The sequence below is a fragment of the Myxocyprinus asiaticus genome, chromosome 27, assembly GCF_019703515.2.
Source record: "Myxocyprinus asiaticus isolate MX2 ecotype Aquarium Trade chromosome 27, UBuf_Myxa_2, whole genome shotgun sequence".
Lineage (NCBI taxonomy): Eukaryota > Metazoa > Chordata > Actinopteri > Cypriniformes > Catostomidae > Myxocyprinus > Myxocyprinus asiaticus.
In genome coordinates, this window is record NC_059370.1 from 34,903,964 (window position 1) to 34,923,348 (window position 19,385).

Genomic DNA, 19,385 nt, shown 5'->3' on the forward strand with positions numbered 1-19,385 from the left:
CTGGGATTGATTTGCACTTTTGGCACCAAACTATGTTCATCTCTAAGAGACAGAATGCGTCTCGTTCCCGAGCGGTATGATGGCTGCATGGTCCCATGGTGTTTATACTTAAGTACTATTTTTTGTACAGATGAACGTGGTACCTTCAGGCATTTTTTTCTGAGGTCTTGGCTGATTTCTTTTAATTTTCCCATGATGTCAAGCAAAGAGGCACCGAGTTTGAAGGTAGGCCTTCAAATACATCCACAGGTACACCTCCAATTGACTCCAGTTAGCCTATCAGAAGCAAATTGGCTTATTGCCTAAAGGCTTGTTAACTTAGTGTATGTAATCTTCTGACCCACTGGAATTGTGATATAGACAATTAAAAGTGAAACAAACTGTCTGTAAACAATTGTTGGAAAAATGACTTGTGTAATGCACAAAGTAGATGTCCTAAACCACTTGCCAAAACTATAGTTTGCTAATATGAAATCTGTGGAGTTGTTAAAAAAATTAGTTTTAATGACAAGTATGTAAACTTCTGACTTCAATTGTATATTTTTGATACAAAATTGACAAAATCTACACCGCTACATCATGCCATGCACCGAGTGTTTACAGTCTCCAGTTCTGAATCAGAACTTAAGATGTCTGATTCACAAATGAATCATTCATTTGAGTCGGTTAAATGACTCAGGAAGCTCATATGTGCGCTGCTGAATCATTTGGAGCACTTTATCACTTGCCAACACACTAAGTGAATACTTGAATACACAAAAAACAACGATAATGCTGGTTATACAATTAATGGAAACTAAACCTGCAAATGCGTCCAATCGTTTGCCAGTGCTGAAGAAAATCTTTATTAAAGCTGCACTACGTAACTTTGTGCTCTCTAGCGACATCTGTGAATAAAACTTAATATTGCAAGTAATTTGCGGAAGAACACTAAATGTGATTCGTGTTTTGGCACAGCTCTTCTGGCGGATGAATCTCATGATATGAGCTTTGCCTGTGTGTGATCATGACTGGAGATATTCAGAGCCGGAGTCATAACGTAGTATTTTCATGTTGATAAAATGTTATACAATTAAACATTTAAAACTGAAATATTATTTGCTTTGAAGAAAATAAACACTGGTATTCACACACTTAGCGCTTTTCTGACACTGCACTTAAAGCACTTTTACATAGAGAACAGGGGACTTAATCACTACCAGTATATTTTAATATAATTTTCAAGTTTTTTATCTACTATTAAAGTTTGTGTTGTACTACACATCAATTTAAGAGGTGATACTTGTGATATAGCTGATACGAGTTCAATGGAAGACTTTATTATTTTGGTATTATATTGTACAGCCTCAGTTGATAATGCAAGTGAACCATAATACTAAAATAGTATGTCTATGAATGCACACAATAACACAGTAAACTAAAAACATAAAATGAAGATTAAATAATTTTGGGAATAAAATATACTTTATTAAACATGAAAATAATATGCCTAAAATGCAATTTAACAGCTAACAGTCAATTTCAGAAGTCATAAATATTAGTAAATATGTCACAGTAACTCCCTCCGATAACGCAGATACATCACGACCGGTTAACACACGAGTATTGTTCTATTCATACAAGCATGGCAAGCAATATTAGCTTCAACAACCCTGTCAGACAACATATACAAGCATTAAAACAGGTAACTAACTTTGCCAGACGGATAACAGATGAACATCCATCCAGAGTGTGACTGAACTGTAGTTTCTTCTTTTTAACGGCTACTCGCAAACCAAAACAGTGCATTACCGCCATCTACTGTTTACATGGGAACGAGACAGCCGGCTCTTCTTTCCTATGTTCACGGACATGACGTAATGACGCAAGGATGTACATCATAAGCTAGCGATTTCGCGCCAATTCGAACCCGACAGCTCAAAATACAAATAATTGTTTATAGGCTTACCTTGGTGTATCAGTGTAAGGTAAGAACATAGTTTTGAACACTTATTGTTTATGTACTCAATCAATAATGGCAATTTGTTAATTTTTAACCAAAAAATCTTATGTGTGCAGCTTGTGAACGACTACTGCAGGTAAAGACATTTCCCAACCAAAATAGTATCAAAACACTTAGTAGCCTACATGAAAACACATCAATAGAGTACGATGGCATTACCATGTATTTAGGACATGTACCATTTCCTGGGAGCACCATGTAAATACAGTAGTATATGAATTTGGTAAACATGTATCAAAGTACAACGATAGTATCATGGTATTCTTTAAAGTATTTTGAAGCACCATTTAAATACAATTGTACATGTCGATGTACAATGGTTGTACATGGTATTCTTTGAATTGCCTTAAGGCACCATGTAAATACAATAGAATAAATATGGGAACCATATATCAAAGTTGTATTTTTTTTAATGACTTTGAAGCAACATTTACTGTAAATACAGAATGGTACATAAATATGGTAGTTGTATATCAAAGTATCAGAGTATTACCATCTGATATTGCAGTGTTATTGCCCAGGTGTGCTCACACACAAAAGAAATTTGGCCTCTGAACAGAAGCTTTCAGTACACAGAAATACAACAGGTAGACACAGAATTACTGAACAAGATGAATAGTATACAGTATGTATACAGTAATAGAATACAGTATGTATGTACTGAGTACAGGTGTTATATAGAGTAATGTGCAAAAGAAAATGATGTTCAAATGTGTATGGGTTTGTACAAGTAGTAGTATAAATATGAAAAATAAAATGTAAAAATAGTGATTTTGCATAATGAACACATGGGTTTGTATAGGTTGCATGTATAAATATGAATTTACCATGCACATTAATTTTTTTATTGCAACATACTGTATACAGTTTTTGTATTGCACTATATTTTACTACACTTTGCACTGTAGCTTTCAGCTTAGTTTATCTAATTTTGCTGTTGAGTAGTTGGTAGCTTTTTGAGTAAATTGCCCAACACTGTTGCCCGGCCAATATACCTTATTCAGGGTAGTGCTTTATACATTTTTGATGGTAATGAAAACAAGGCTGTGAGGGATTGACTTGCAGTGTATTCAATGGGTTGAACTGGTGCTGATTGATCAGCTAATTAAACACTGAAAATACAATTTATGTACACAAAAAACCCTTCAGATAACACAAATTAGATGTAACGTAGAAGCTTTATAAAGGCCATGCCATTGAAGAGACTGTAAGTCCATCTCTCACAGCTAAATTCATTCCTATTAAAAATTAAAATGCGCTCGTCTGAATAAGGTCAATATCACTATACTGAGGATATATGGCATATTAGGAGAGTTTGTTCTCTGTTGAAACAAAGTCTACCTTTCTTGTTTTGGTGCAGTTGTGCCTACCTCACTGCTTGCACTGCACTACTATTGAATCACTGTCTATAGGAAAGCCAGCCCATAATGCGCACACACCCTCAACCTCCACCAATCAGCGCGCGTTCACACACCGCAACATCTTATGACGCGTGTCACCACACACAGACGACTGGAGCGCGCCGAAAATACTTGGTGAGGATTTACCCATATATTTTTTTACGTTTAAGATGCCCAAAAAGCGTGTCTCGGCAGCCCATAATGTGCTATTACTGAACAAAATGATATAGCCTATTTATTTTCATGCCGTTTCAACGTGACGTGTCCATCATAATTTAAAAGAAACGAGTCATCTCATCTTGCATATCAAAGGCAATCATATAAATGCATATGAGGATTTACGGGATCATACACAAAACCATGCATAAAATACACAAACATCTCTGATGAGAGTCTTGGTAACATTTTACAATAAGTTTATATTTGTTAACATTAGTTTATGCATTAGTTTATTGCAGAACAATATATGTTATTACAGCATTTATTAATATTGGTTAATGTTAATTTATGAAAATACACTTGTTCATTGATGGTTAATGCATTAACCAATGTTAATGTATACAACTTTGACTTTTAAAAATGCATTAGTAGATTATTAGTTAATTATTATTAACCTAGATTAACAAATTCTGTAACAGTATAGTTCACTGTTAGTTCATATTAAATAATGTAGTTAAATAATGTTAAGGAACACAACCTTATTGTAAAGTGTTACCAGAGTCTTCAATCATGCAAGAATGTGCAATTTATGCCTTGCTTTCACTGTGTTGTTGGTAAATGCCAGCCTTGCTCACAGATTGCACGAGGGTTGTTACCAAGAGTGCTTATTAATTCATACTTGGCACAGTGATGTGCCAGTAAAAATGTGACACATCATGATGAAATGCATCAATTTCTGTTTTGCTTGCCTTGCTAATCCCATTGCGATGTGCCAGGATCCCCCACTGATGATTTCTCTAGTCCTTCTTCAAAATTAGTTTGTATTCAGTGATTTCAGTCATCTTAATTCCTAATGTGCCCCTGACACCATGCTGATTGGCTATTACTGATAAGGGAGCATATGCTGTGTGGAGCTGGGGAGTACGAGTCATCTCGCATATCCCAAAGCGCCTGCACTATGTGCAGGGCCATTAATCCCACATACCGGGGGCTCAGAGTGATCGCAAGTGAAATGGAGATGGAGCAAGAGGGAAGCAGAGAAGGGTGCTTGAAGCAAAGGACACTTGGAACGTCAGGGCTTCTTCTAGGAACTGTGACTGCGGAGGAAAAATGTGTGCGCGTATATGTGTGTTCACAACATATCAACGTGTGTTTCAGCAAGTCATATAGCACTGCCTGTACTATGCTGGAAAGAGACACACTGCCTTTGAAACATGTAAGCATGCTCTGGTGCATAAACTCACCTGACTCTGAGCATTTTTACAAGCCGAGCACAATGTGGCAAAAATGCACTTTCATTCCAAACGTGTGAAAATAGTGTCTTGAACCCCAGCTTTTACTGGCCTCGAACAATGTGCTATTATAGAGTGTATTTTTATGCTGTGATTTATATTGCAGCAGTGTTGGCACATTACAGCCAACCCTCCAGCTCATTACAGTGTTTTACAGATGGACACACTCTCGGTGTGGGAGGTGGGACAATGATGCGACACAATGGGCGCCCATAACGAGCACAGAACTGGCAGAACTGGAGGGCAAACGAGAGGGAGCGATTCGGGTCATTGAAATGAATTAGGAGAAAGCTTTTGTTATGTAAGAAAAGATTTGCATTTCAGGGAGGCAATTGAAGCCTCTCCTGGATTATGCTGTTTTTCATTTGATCCCAGCAGTGCACCCAAAGGATGCTAAATTTATCGCTGTGGAGGGCCAAAGACAACAAGCCAATGCACTGTGACACACTTACTCCTCATTAGAGATGAATAGCACATTGTGGTGGGTCTGAGATCTCAGAGGATCATTAAAACCTTTTCCTCAAAGGCTGTATTTACTCTTTGTCAATCAAGAGAAGATTGTGTTCCTCATGACCTACATTCGATTATGTGTAGCCACCGGTTGGGGAAATAACTGACAATGCTCAGGAAAGAGCATGTTGAGTAAGACTGAAGAGTCTTTCTCTTTTGAGAGCAGGGATTCTGCTTGGTTCACATTCATGTGGCTGAGAGAATTATATGAATCCATATTGGAATGAACACAGCTGTCGAGTAATACTGTAATTTTCCACCCATTTTGCAAAAATCCAGTGAATGCAAAGGTGAACAAATGCTATATTGTAGGTCATTGGGATTTTTTTTTTCTCACCAAACTTGTTCAAACAGGATTTACAATGTTCATGACAGCTGCATCGGTAACATGATCAACTTTTGCAGATTCACAAAATTACTAAATAAAGATCATTATAGAGGTTGCTTGAAGAAATGATTACACCCTAATTCCCTTACTTTTGTGTCGAGGATGTGGGTCAAGAATTTGATGATGCTTATTTGTTTATGTGTGTGTTTTATGGCTAAAAAGTAGACATGTGCAAGCTGGCAATGCAATATGAATGGCTCCTCCTCTGCCTGCATTGTATATGTGACTGGGAGTGTGTGATCGTATAAAGCCTAATTGGGGGTGGTCTCTGACCCTGCCTGAGGGACAGGAAGGGAAACAACAGACACCCTTTTTACTCTGCTTCCCACCTGGATCCTTGAAGAGGAGGCTTAACAGGGGGCTGAATCAAATTACAGGCCTTTTGTTAGGCAGCAGTGTGGTTTATTCTCTCTCCCGCACCTTCCCCCATTCACAACTCTTTTCTAAAAATGAATGATTGATCTGTGACCTTTGATTGGAGAGTTTATGTTAGAACCAATCAACCATGTCATGATTGGTTAATCTTATAAAGTGCACCTTGAGTAAACTTGGCTCGGTTGTACGTCACCACCAGGTAAATTAATGTAACGTACCACAATTTGAAAAAATATGTAGTCCTCTTTTATTGATCTTTCTGATTAATCAATAGCCCATTCCACACGTGCTACCTGGTAATTTGCAGTAAAATCGCTGGATTGCCTTTACTGGTAAATGTAACACATATGCTATTCACACTTGCAATTGTTTCTGTTTTGCGACCGTTCACACATCAGCACCAAAATGTTGTTAAACTCTGAGATATAGTTATTTATTTTACCAGTTGACAAATTTCTTTGTGCTTTAAGGCTGGATTACACTACACCACTTCTAAAATATGAAAATAATCTAAAAATACTAGGTATTACACACCGATCTTGTAAATGGATACAATCAAATGGATAATCTTATCCATTTTGTAATGGATAAATATTGGGAATCACACACTTAACGACTGTGGATCACTCTGGCTGTCAAGTTAATCCGATCGCAAAGTCACGTGGAAACACAACCATGTTCAAGGAGTCGTGGAAGAACGGGAGTGCTGCCATTTATGTGGCTGGTACTCTGTTTCGAGTCTCAAAAGAAACAAAGTGGAGACTGCAATGCGAGTTGAAAGTCAGTGCCGTTAAATGTTTTCCTTACTCTGAGTGCTTGTTTGCATTCTCCATTTCTTCGTGGTCCATTGTTGTGGCCGATTTCCACTGCCTGCTCACTGTATGACTTTGTATTTGAGTTGTGGAGCATCATACACTACGAGATTTCCTCTACAGTCTGCTCTAAATATCAAATATATTTATATCCTCTGTCTAAATGAAATAATTTCACTTTTTTGATTACTTTTTTTTTTTTTTACTCCAGAGTAACTGAATCCTCTCCGTCTTTTGTCAGCGCTTCCTGATCTTGTACGTGCTCAAACCGTTAATCTTACGATTCTGTTCACACATAGCATCAAAATTGAACTTTTCAGGTAATGTTATAAACTTTTGTTCAGGGAAAAAGCCACTGCGAAATTTACCAGTATTTTCGAATGGTGCGTGTTCATGCATGACCTCTAAACTAAAAATTGCAGTTAATTCTCTGGAAAAGCCTGTATGTGTGAAAGTGACTATGACTGAATAATGGCTGGCAAGTGTATGTGAAACTAAATCGATAGTTCACCCAAAAATGAAAAGCATGTAATATTTCACTTTACCTCATGCTGTACCAAATCCACATGACTTTCTTTATTCCATGGAAAAGTAAGGCAGAATGTTAGCCTCAGTCACCATTCACTTTCATTGCATCTTTATTCCAGTGAAAGTGGGTTTATGTGCATGACCAGTGAAAGTGGGTTTTTGGGTGAAATTTCCTTTTAATTGTAGACTTTGATATTGTGGTCAGGCCATTAAAACTCTTGTACAGTTATTGGTCTTTAACAATAGCTTCAACAATTTCAACAGTTCATTCTAATCAAGGTGGGCGAAGACTGTTCAGTTCTATTTTTGTCCCTCTGATACAGCATTTTGTAATTCCCAGAAACTCCAAACCTGACTTCAAGATTTTTTTCTTCCCTTTCAGAACAAACAAACCCTTGTTTGCCTCCTTGTAAAAACAAAAAATGTTGTTCATGTGCCTCACTAGAACTGGCTTTATCATTTGAAAACTGTGTAACACCAGGCTTGCTACCAAAGAAAACGACTTATTGAAGATTTGTATTGAATGCTGTTTTAAACCAATTTTAAACCAGTCCCTTCATGTCCTCTGAATTTTCAAAGGAAGATTTAACACACAGATTTAATAAAGTATTCTTATTCAAAAACTTAAAGCTGAAGTGTCAGAGGGATCTCCCTGTGAATTCAGCAGCTTTAGGTTGAAAGATTTTTCAGCTAAACTTGCTCTAAACTCACTGAAATTCTAATCACTGCCCCCAGTAGCCGAAGAGGGAAGTGTTTTTGAACATTTGGTCATGCCAAAAGCTAGTTGTAAAGCGAGTTGTTTTTAGTTGTAAATGTAACAGAGGAATGCATATCTTATTATCCATTAACCCTAAACCAAACCAAACCCCAACCCTAAACCTAACTGTCACTGGAGTGAAAAAGCAATATGAGGTAAAATGCAACCTCTAAATCGTGCTCATTGATTATGTGGACGTGATTACTTCCTGGTTTCAATGTGGGGCAAGAGACTGTAGCTGTGTCTCGTTTCGAAGGCTGCGTCCTCCGGAGGTCGCATTTGTCGGCTGCATACGTCATTGAGGCTGTCTCGTTTCAGAAAAGCGAGTAGTACACTCCGAATGCAGCCTTCGAATGTGAACTTCTTTCACGGGAATTCGGAGAATGCATGAGGTGTACAACCCACAATTCTTTGCTTCAACGGAAAAGAACATAATTTGTCTAAAAAATTATGCCAATTTGCCCGAAAATATAATGTTCAAAAGCAAGTAATGTTAATTCCCAAGTTGAAGTATCTCAGTAGATGGGTGCAGAGTATATATAGTAATATGTATAATTATAGTAATATATAATTTATATAAAGTATTATAGACTAAACGTACACCTGTAAAATCTATTTTCTTTTCTCTCCACATCAGTTTAACTCTCCTTAAATTTACCTCATACATTCCCTTCCAAAGGGACTTTGTTTCCTTCTCACTCAAAGTGCTCACACTTGTTAAAGAGTGGCATGCTGTCATAGCAACCATGATAAGTTCTGTTTCCATTTGTCCTACGAAGGCCATCTCGTTTAAATTATGCTTGTTTAAAGGAGGACACAGGGTATACCGCTGGCTTCAAAGGACACATCCTACCTAGCTCGTAGCCTTCAAAACGAGACACAGCTTGAGTCATTGAGGTTGCTAAAGCAACTGAACTTCAACTGATGTAAAAATATCTGATGCAAGATGCCGCTTATCAGTAACTCAGCAGAATTGGGTTGATGGCAGGATACTGTAACATGTGGTACCAACATGTCAACTTCCCCTGTGATCTTGTTGGAAGTGTGTAATTTCTGTGCTACCATAAACATTGTTGTCAAATAGCTTTCCCGAATACTTCCCCATCTGCTCTTGATCGAACAAACAGACAGTCTCGCCTAAAACTCACCCCATTGACAATGTTACTGTGGAGCGACAAGGGTGCTTAGACAAAAAAGCAAAGAATCTTTTAAAAATTAACCTACGTACGAATTGCTTACTTATAGTTGTCCCTGAATATTAAGGAGGGAGAAAGTTTTTTAACATTGAAAAAGTTACATCAGTTTTAAAATAAGAGTGAAGTGTTCTCCAGCTATGCTGGCACAAGCATTCAATTTCACATCAGCTCTCAGAGAAGAAGGTTTTCCAGAATGTTTTCCACGCAGAGATGTAATTTCACAATGGATAGGAATTTATCAAATGTATGCCAATTCATGATGGGCAAAAAATCTTGATAAGAGTCCAGACTGGCTCTGTATAATGATAGGTCAGTCATATCAGCCTGATTCCAAAATGCATTGCAAGTCACCCTAATGATATAAAAGCTCAATAAAAAGTATGGCATCCTTGCAATAATGGTGGTAATGTTATTTACAGAGTGTTCTACCAAGGCTTGAGGAAACTGACTCTGTAATCTTGATCTCCCAGACCTTTGTTTATCTATTTTTCGTCTTTGTCTGTTGGCACATGTCGTATTTTTCCGAAGGCAGTAAACTTGGACATCAAGACAGATAGAAAGATCCTAGCGAGGCAAACATCCAGAGGAATTCTGGGAATGCTACCTCATAATTAGGACATCTGAGGTGCTCTTGACACTGTCTCCTCATTTTTACCACATTGTACCGCCATGTCCAGTAGGGTCCAATAGATGCCTGCCAATTTGTGGTGTCAGCATATAAAGGGGAAACCTTTTTATGTGTGGAATCTTAAATGTGGTTTATACATGGTAGTTATAAACAGATCAAGATTGACACTCTTTTGCAATGAGGGTTATTGGTCAGGCGGTATGCAGTGGTTTCTAGCAATCTTTCCACTACTAAGTGCATGGCACAGCTTTGAAAGAGAAGACTTAATAAAGGAGAAATCTGATATCAGATGCCACATGAATCAAGCAGAACAAGTACTGACATGTCAGGGTCACTTGGCTAATTACCAGCTGAATTAGATGCCCCAGATGCACGCTAGACCCGCTCCCTCGGAACCCCAGCGCAGGTTAGATGAGTCACCGGGGAGTTCCACTTGCGTCGCGGCCAACAAGCATAGATGCTGGGCCGCCTTCCCCTCACACTCGCCGCGGCCCTTGGGAAGACAGGCCGCCAGAGAAGCCACCACCCCTTATGCCATGTCCACATCCTGGACCATTCCTTTTGTTACTCCTGATCCTTCACAAAGCCCCCTTCACTGCAAGGACGCCAGATTCCCCTTTATTTTGGACACTAATTCCCCAATGGGCACATTATCCCCCTTTTATGAACATTTTATGTTTATTATTTCTAATAAATGCCTCTCTGATGCTTGACACCACACCCACTGTGTCTGTCTCTTGCTCACCCTGCGACACTTGAATCAAAAATGTTGATGTTACCACATGCGGCACAGATCTCACAGTGAATTTGGAAACATAGGTTGAAAGTTCTTAAGCTGAAATTAGATTCTGCTTACCGAAATTGGAACCACTATCCCCAGTGGGCGAAACTGGAAGTCTTGTTGAATGTGTGAGCTCCTGTATCTGGGTGAAATGTCAACAAAGAGGCGGCAAAAGCGAGCTGTAAAGAGAGGTGTTTTTAGCTGTGAATGATGTAATACAGTGAGGAGGAATGCATATTTTATTAACTCTATCCCCAAACCCTAAACCTAACCATCAGTGGAGTAAAGGAAAAATGCAGCCTTCAAATCACACTTGACACTGATTATGTAAGTCCAATTCAACATAGAACGAGAACCCATATCTCTGAGGCTGCTGTCAAAACGCTCTATCAGTTGCACCTCAAGAAAAGGTAAACACATTTGAACTGATGCAAAAATGTCTTATGGGAGATGCCATTTGTCAGTAACTCGGCGATGTCAGGGTACTGGAACATTCGGTAGCAATGTGTTGACGTCTCATGTGATCGTGATGCACATTTTTTAGGTTACCATATTTTTCAGTGTGGTGCAAGTGGTCATGAATTTTATGTGTGAAGTATATGTTATACTCCTGTATATAAATCTGAGGATAAAAAAGATACACATCACTTTTGTAATGAACACTAGGTACAGTAAGTTGATTTTCAGTATCTTCCTTGTTACTTTCCTTGTTTTATTAACTCTTCCTGTGTCCATCAATTTATCTGTCCCTCTCTCTCTCGCTCTCTATTTCTTACTTCCTGTCTTCTCTTTTTCTCTGTGGGACTCCTGGTGTTGTGGGGGGACATGCCAGAGACATGCATAGCAGTGAGAAATATGTGGTAATTATTATCTTCAGGATGGCCATCTGTCATCTCTTCCCCTCCAGCTATTTGCTGCTCCCACATTCTTAGTGCTGTGAGGCTTGGTGAGATGGAGCATTTATTGGGGTTCAAGGCTGTTGTTTTTTGGTGCCTAGAGGATGGTGGTGTGGCCAACAGCACCTCTTCCCTGGCCGATGCTGGTGGTGCGTGGGTCTGTGGGGGCATTGAGTGTGATGGCAAACATACTAACGGTCTAACCTCAGAAATGATTGTCTACCTCTTTCTGTATTTTTGCTTTGTAGCTTGCATGTTTTTCCTGTTGTCTGATTCATTTACAAGAGCTGCAACACATTATCCTATCACTAAAAGAAGCAAAGTGTATGTTTAACACCCACAAAATCAGCACGCAATATTCAAGTGAGTCTTAGTGGCATTTAGTCCAAACAATGTGGCATGACTATCAAAAGAAAATGTCCATGCAGGCTTTATGTATTTATTTTACTAAAGTGTCTTAATAAATATGCCTGGTCTTATTATGCATGTTTCATCAGTGTACGTTATTTCGAAGAAAGTTTGTCTTTATAATCTTTCATCAAAATGTAATAACTTGCTCTGCCTTCGAAACAACTTACCTTTTCCAGCTGACATCACTTAGGCCACTGTTGGTTATTGGATAATGATAACCAATGTCTATAAAGTTTCAGGATGGGATTAGCCATCCACAATCAACTGCAAACAAGCATTCGGGTCTGGCTCCATTCTGTTATTGAATGCCTACTTTTCAGAATCCAATCAATCTCTGATGGATAAAAAAATCCCACCCAATATTTTTGTATCAATAAATATCCCATTTCACTTAGAATTACACCACAATACAAAAGTAAAATTTGAGCAAATGCAATTTCATATGAACTTTAAAGTTCAGTTTTAGCATAGATATAAACGTGAGTTCATGCATTCATACATTATTCTTCAAGGCTCCTAAATAAAACGAGTTGAAAACTTCCCATACCTCATATTTTATCTGGAGGACAAATTATGTCATTAGACTCGATATTTGCATGCCTGTGCACTGGTTTTATTAGCCTGTTTTTTTTTATTTGTGTGTTTCTCTCATAAAGACTAATGTGTATCAGTTTTGGCCGTTCTAGCAGCAAACTAATTACTTCTGTTTTGTTGAAATGCAATAAACCAAGACATAAAAGACACCAGATATCATGCTATTCACATTTTGAGACATTACCATTTAAGAAGCCAAATTATGTGTGATCCCTTGAAGGCAAAAAAAGGTATACTGAAAAACAACTCCTTGTGCATGTGAATAATTTTCTGTTTTGATATGTTGCCTATAACTGTGGTGCCCGCAGGATTCTGATCCATGGTATGCAGAAGACAAATTTGTTTTAATCAATACTCACAGGCCTATTTGGACCCCAGCAGTTATTTGTTTACATTATGCTTTCTTAATTCAAATGTTTTAATTGAACTTTAATTGAAATATTCTAATTTAGACTTAATTTAAAAATTAAACCTCTTAAATTGACAGTTCATTTACACCATAATTTGTATGTCAAATGCACAGCCTTCCAGATGCTAACTAGCTGACTATCTAGTAGCTATTTAAAGAGCAAAATAGGTAAAAATGAAGGAATTGGTTGATTCACAACCAATTCTTCTTAATATCCTCTTGTATATTTATTGTATATTGCATATTCACACATTTCATTGCAGTGAAAATACTTAAAAGTTTGTTTTTACGTTTCACAAAACCCAGCTCCAGTTTATACTCTTTGGCTGCCACCATCTCACTGATCGATCTACCCCGACTTAAAAAGTCGGATATCTGACTTTGAGTGGCTTTGCAGTGATTATTTTCAAGTAAGAGGTGGGAAGATTCTGGGGTCCAAGTTGTCTGGAATGCAGCATTACAACCCACTGAATTAATAAAAACAATCATTCATGTACATGTCCAGATAAACCAAGAGCCTCTCAATATATACAGGTGCATCTCAATAAATAAGAATGTCGTGGAAAAGTTAATTTATTTCAGTAATTTAACTCAAATTGTGAAACTCGTGTATTAAATAAATTCAATGCACACAGACTGAAGTAGTTTAAGTCTTTGGTTCTTTTAATTGTGATGATTTTGGCTCACATTTAACAAAAACCCACCAATTCACTATCTCAACAAATTAGAATACATCATAAGGCCAATAAAAAAAACATTTTTAGTGAATTGTTGGCCTTCTGGAAAGTATGTTCATTTACTGTATATGTACTCAATACTTGGTAGGGGCTCCTTTTGCTTTAATTACTGCCTCAATTCGGCGTGGCATGGAGGTGATCAGTTTGTGGCACTGCTGAGGTGGTATGGAAGCCCAGGTTTCTTTGACAGTGGCCTTCAGCTCATCTGCATTTTTTGGTCTCTTGTTTCTCATTTTCCTCTTGACAATACCCCATAGATTCTCTATGGGGTTCAGGTCTGGTGAGTTTGCTGGCCAGTCAAGCACACCAACACCATGGTCATTTAACCAACTTTTGGTGCTTTTGGCAGTGTGGGCAGGTGCCAAATCCTGCTGGAAAATGAAATCAGCATCTTTAAAAAGCTGGTCAGCAGAAGGAAGCATGAAGTGCTCCAAAATTTCTTGGTAAACGGGTGCAGTGACCAACACCAGCAGATGACATTGCACCCCAAATCATCACAGACTGTGGAAACTTAACACTGGACTTCAAGCAACTTGGGCAATGAGCTTCTCCACCCTTCCTCCAGACTCTAGGACCTTGGTTTCCAAATGAAATATAAAACTTGCTCTCATCTGAAAAGAGGACTTTGGACCACTGGGCAACAGTCCAGTTCTTCTTTTCCTTAGCCCAGGTAAGACGCCTCTGACGTTGTCTGTGGTTCAGGAGTGGCTTAACAAGAGGAATACGACAACTGTAGCCAAATTCCTTGACATGTCTGTGTGTGGTGGCTCTTGATGCCTTGACCCCAGCCTCAGTCCATTCCTTGTGAAGTTCTCCCAAATTCTTGAATCGATTTTGCTTGACAATCCTCATAAGGCTGTGGTTCTCTCGGTTGGTTGTGCGTCTTTTTCTTCCACACTTTTTCCTTCCACTCAACTTTCTGTTAACATGCTTGGATACAGCTCTCTGTGAACAGCCAGCTTCTTTGGCAATGAATGTTTGTGGCTTACCCTCCTTGTGAAGGGTGTCAATGATTGTCTTCTGGACAACTGTCAGATCAGCAGTCTTCCCCATGATTGTGTAGCCTAGTGAACCAAACTGAGAGACCATTTTGAAGGCTCAGGAAACCTTTGCAGGTGTTTTGAGTTGATTAGCTGATTGGCATGTCACCATATTCTAATTTTTTGAGATAGTGAATTGGTGGGTTTTTGTTAAATGTGAGCCAAAATCATCACAATTAAAAGAACCAAAGACTTAAACTACTTCAGTCTGTGTGCATTGAATTTCTTTAATACACGAGTTTCACAATTTGAGTTGAATTACTGAAATAAATGAACTTTTCCACGACATTGTAATTTATTGAGATGCACCTGTATATATATATATATATATATATATATATATATATACATATATATATATATATAAAAAAGCTGACAAATGCATCAAAGAAAAACCTGTCACCCTAATTAGACCCCAAACATCCGTCCCCAGGCCAATCTAACACTGATCGTATACAACTTTTAATGTTGAAAATGTATTAGTAGGCAATATGCATGGATTTAACCAAATATTCAAGACTAAAAAAAAAAAAAAAAAAGTTAAAATGTGCACTCAGTAACTTTTTTAATATGTCGTCTGGGACTTACACTGATGGATGCAGCATCATACAAACACAATACTTTTTAGATACTAATATCATTGTAGAAATTCACTATTCACCAGCCATTATTAATTTAATACATGAGTGTTTGTGTCCAATAACAGGGTGGTTACAGAAATTAAGAAATTAATAGAAATTAATATTCAGCTGCTCATGTGATCCTAACATGGCTTCCCCCATGAGGGGAACCTCTCCATCTAGAATAAAGGAGCTTTTATTAGGTTACTATGGTACTTGGTTAATATGACTGGAGTCTTGATCGCATGTGAGGGCTCATGATTTAATGCATGTTTAAAAATTAGTATTCAATTTTTTTGGGAGTAAATCTTTTTTTAATGAGGAAAAAATTTCTATGTGCACCTTGAAGAATGTGTCATTATAAAACCAATACCACTTATCATATAATATGGGGGTATATATATCCCCCTCAGTGTCTATGGTGGTTACAACTCAGATCCATGCAACTGAACATCAATATCAGAGGCCATTTTCAAAAGTACTGCAAAAATATATAGTGTAGAGAATGTATAATTTTTCTTTGCTTTTTCCCCTACTAGACCCAGAACCTAAACTTGCAGGTTTAGCAGGGCTTCTTTCAAAATTGATCTGGGTACCTAACAAAGGGTTTCATTAGAAACAGCAGATTTCTCAGATATTCAAGTTATGGGGGTCTTCAGCATAGCATTTGAACCTATTCCCCACGCCCTCATATGAGGGATCACTAGTCCACAGGTGTGGCTTTTCAAGTCATACAAGAGCCCAGTGATTCTGAATAATATCTTATTGACATATAAAATAGTAGTATCAACAGAGTGCTCCTCTCTGAGTTATACAGGCTGCAGCATGCTCTTGACCATTAAACCAAAAGCACATCGGTGCTATGATGAGTTTGTGTGTGAGTCTGTGTGTACATGAGAGAGTGATTTTTTTTATTTGTATTTTTTCCAGGGAAAAGTCACCAGAGTCACCAGAGTAAGTGTTAAGATCATGTCACCACTGTTTTAAATAGAGACATGTGACACATTCTTCTTCTGCATTGGTTAGCCAAATGTAAGTACTTACTCTGACCCAATTATATGTACTCAGAATTATTTATGATATACTGCATTATCAGTTGCTGTTTTGGCTTAATTGTGTATGTATAATTAGCCTTTCTATACTTTGTAATGCCTTGGAAGTGAGTAATATATTTTGATATTAGTCTGCCAAGCCAGCGGCTTGAAATGAAAGGCATTGGTCAACTCTGGATATGACACAGGAGTAAAGCCCTTATTTTAAGGTTTCTGAGTCATTCGTTGAGCTTGACACTTGTGACAGGAATCCACTGAGTCACAGAGTCTTGTTATAGTCCAGACTATAAAGAAAGGCATTCAGTCTACTTCTGTACTAAGGCACACTTTTAAATATTTGATTGCACATTTAGGTTTAATTTGTCTTGCTTGAAGGTGCTGTAAGCAATTGTATATATTTTTATAAAATGTCCCTAATATGTGACTGATATCATATCACTACAATAAGTGTCCTGAGAAATGACATCTATGTCTGACAGCACTAGATTCTGCATATTTTTTTTAAAAAGTCATGGGAGCAGCCAAACAGAATGCTGGCCAATCAGAGAGTGCAAATAACAGTGCAAACAAAAATCAAGCGGACAAGAGGTTAATGAAAAAGTTTTTAGTTCATTTGAGTTAATGCGTTGTGAATGAGAACGATTTGTAACCTTAAAATATTCATTCAAAAACACAGATTTGTTCACAAATTAAACAGCACAAACATCCTCTCGCTCATCATTTGTTGTTGTCGTAGCTTGATAGGACAAAAACTCAGATTTACATGGAAAAGATGTAGTTTTATTGATTTATTGAAAAGTTACGTTTTATGAGTTGGTGCTTTGCTACACTAGGTGTTATACATTTTACATTTTTTTCAGATTTTATTGTAGAAACAATTACTGTTATATCCAGTGTTGGGGAGTAATGAACTAATGATGCTAGCTTAACTAAAATTTTCAATAGCATACTCAGATTTCTTTTGTATTTTCTTTTTTTTTTTCTTTTTTATATATATATAGTCAAAGTCATCTTTCTTAAAAAAAATAAAGAATGCAGGTTTTTTCTTTGAGAATTTACACTTGTGAATACAAACTTCTGCAAGGAAAAATAATAAATGAAATACAGTAACAAGCTATATTTTCTGACGATTAGCGGTGTAGCACCATAAATACTACATTTGTATTGTGAATGCAGCAATGAAGCCGAGGGAGAAATCAATTGCACTCACCTAAACTGTCCTCTCTCTCTCATATGTTGCACTGGGGAAGTCCAAATCATGTGAAACTGTTCTATCAGCCAGTTAATGTAAATGAATCAGTTAAAATAAACATTGTCTTTCTATTTAGCGTTTGGAACTAGAAATTTGTTTCTTTCGGACGGTTCATGTAACTGAACTATTTCACATAAATTATTAACTATTCACTTGAGCCCCGTACAGCCTTAAAGGTACTTTGCCTTCTTTTAAAGTGAAATATTTAGTGTATTGCAGCTCTTTATAGTATATAAATATAGTGTATTTCGATTCAGTTTTATAAAATAGGGTGTTTTCTAGTTTATAAGTGTAGAGTAGAGGTGCTGTAAGCTATTTTTAACGGAATGGTATGCAAAAATATTATCTCCCTGAAAAATATCACTGAAATAAATGTCCAGGGATATCTTACCAGTGTCTGTGACAGCAAACAAAAATGTGACCACAGGTCACAGACACATTTTTTGACCGGCAAATCAGAAGACTTTGTGCTTTCTGCCTGTCAATAATTTTGCACATTCTTTTTGAGTTGAAGTGGAACATTCAAGTTTAATGTCATATTTAGATTTAAAACAGTTGTTAGCTGAAGGCACTACTACTAAACTTCCATTGTATGACATCACTGAGCACAACATTTTTTTCACAATTTCTCCCTTTGTGTTAAGAAAAAAAAAGTCATATTTAGTTTTAACAACACAGGGGTGAATAAACTGTGACTGAATTTTCATTTTTGGGTGAACTAATCCTTTAAGTAGGCTATAAATATTCAATGTAATGTTGTCACCCTATTTTTTTTAACCCCTATGAAAACTATGGTTTTACTATGTAATATTTTAGCAACCATAACTGTAGTAACCAAGTTTTTTTTGATGGAAACTATAGTTTTACTATAGTAACATTGTAGTTACCATGTCTGTAGTTACCCTGACCATAGTAACCATGGTGTTTGGGCGGAAACCATTATTTTGATTCAATTGTCAAGGGTTTCAGACGGGGGTATTGTACCACCAACCCCCCCCCCCCAACTGGAGGGGAGCCCATTGAAAGGCAATATTGATATTCAGTATATTGATAAATGTGAAATTAACACTGACTCATCATGTGCCAAGTGCAATGAAAAAAATTGCCTTTGGCAAGTAAATAAAATGGAATTATTCACCAGTTGGCCAGCAACATTATTAGCAACTACATGATTTACACTAAACTGTGAGAACAATAATCTGACCATTGTTAAATAAAGTGACGTGAAAGGAAACATCTGCTGCAAATCTTCAAACATCTTTTACCTCAGTAAAAAATTTACAATCAGAGGTTTATCTATAGTATGATGCCTAAAGTATGATGTTGTTTTCCCTAGCAGAACTCAATTAGATACATGTGGAATATTACTCACATTAAGCCACCAAAAATGGCAAAAATTGCCTTGAAGCAATAATGCATCAGGATAGTCTGAGCAACCTGGCACTCCTCTCATTTCAAAGACCTTATGGTGATTTTGTGAACAAGAAAACTCAGAAATGTATACATGTATAATTTATTTTGTTAGTAGGCAGTGTTTTTTTATTTT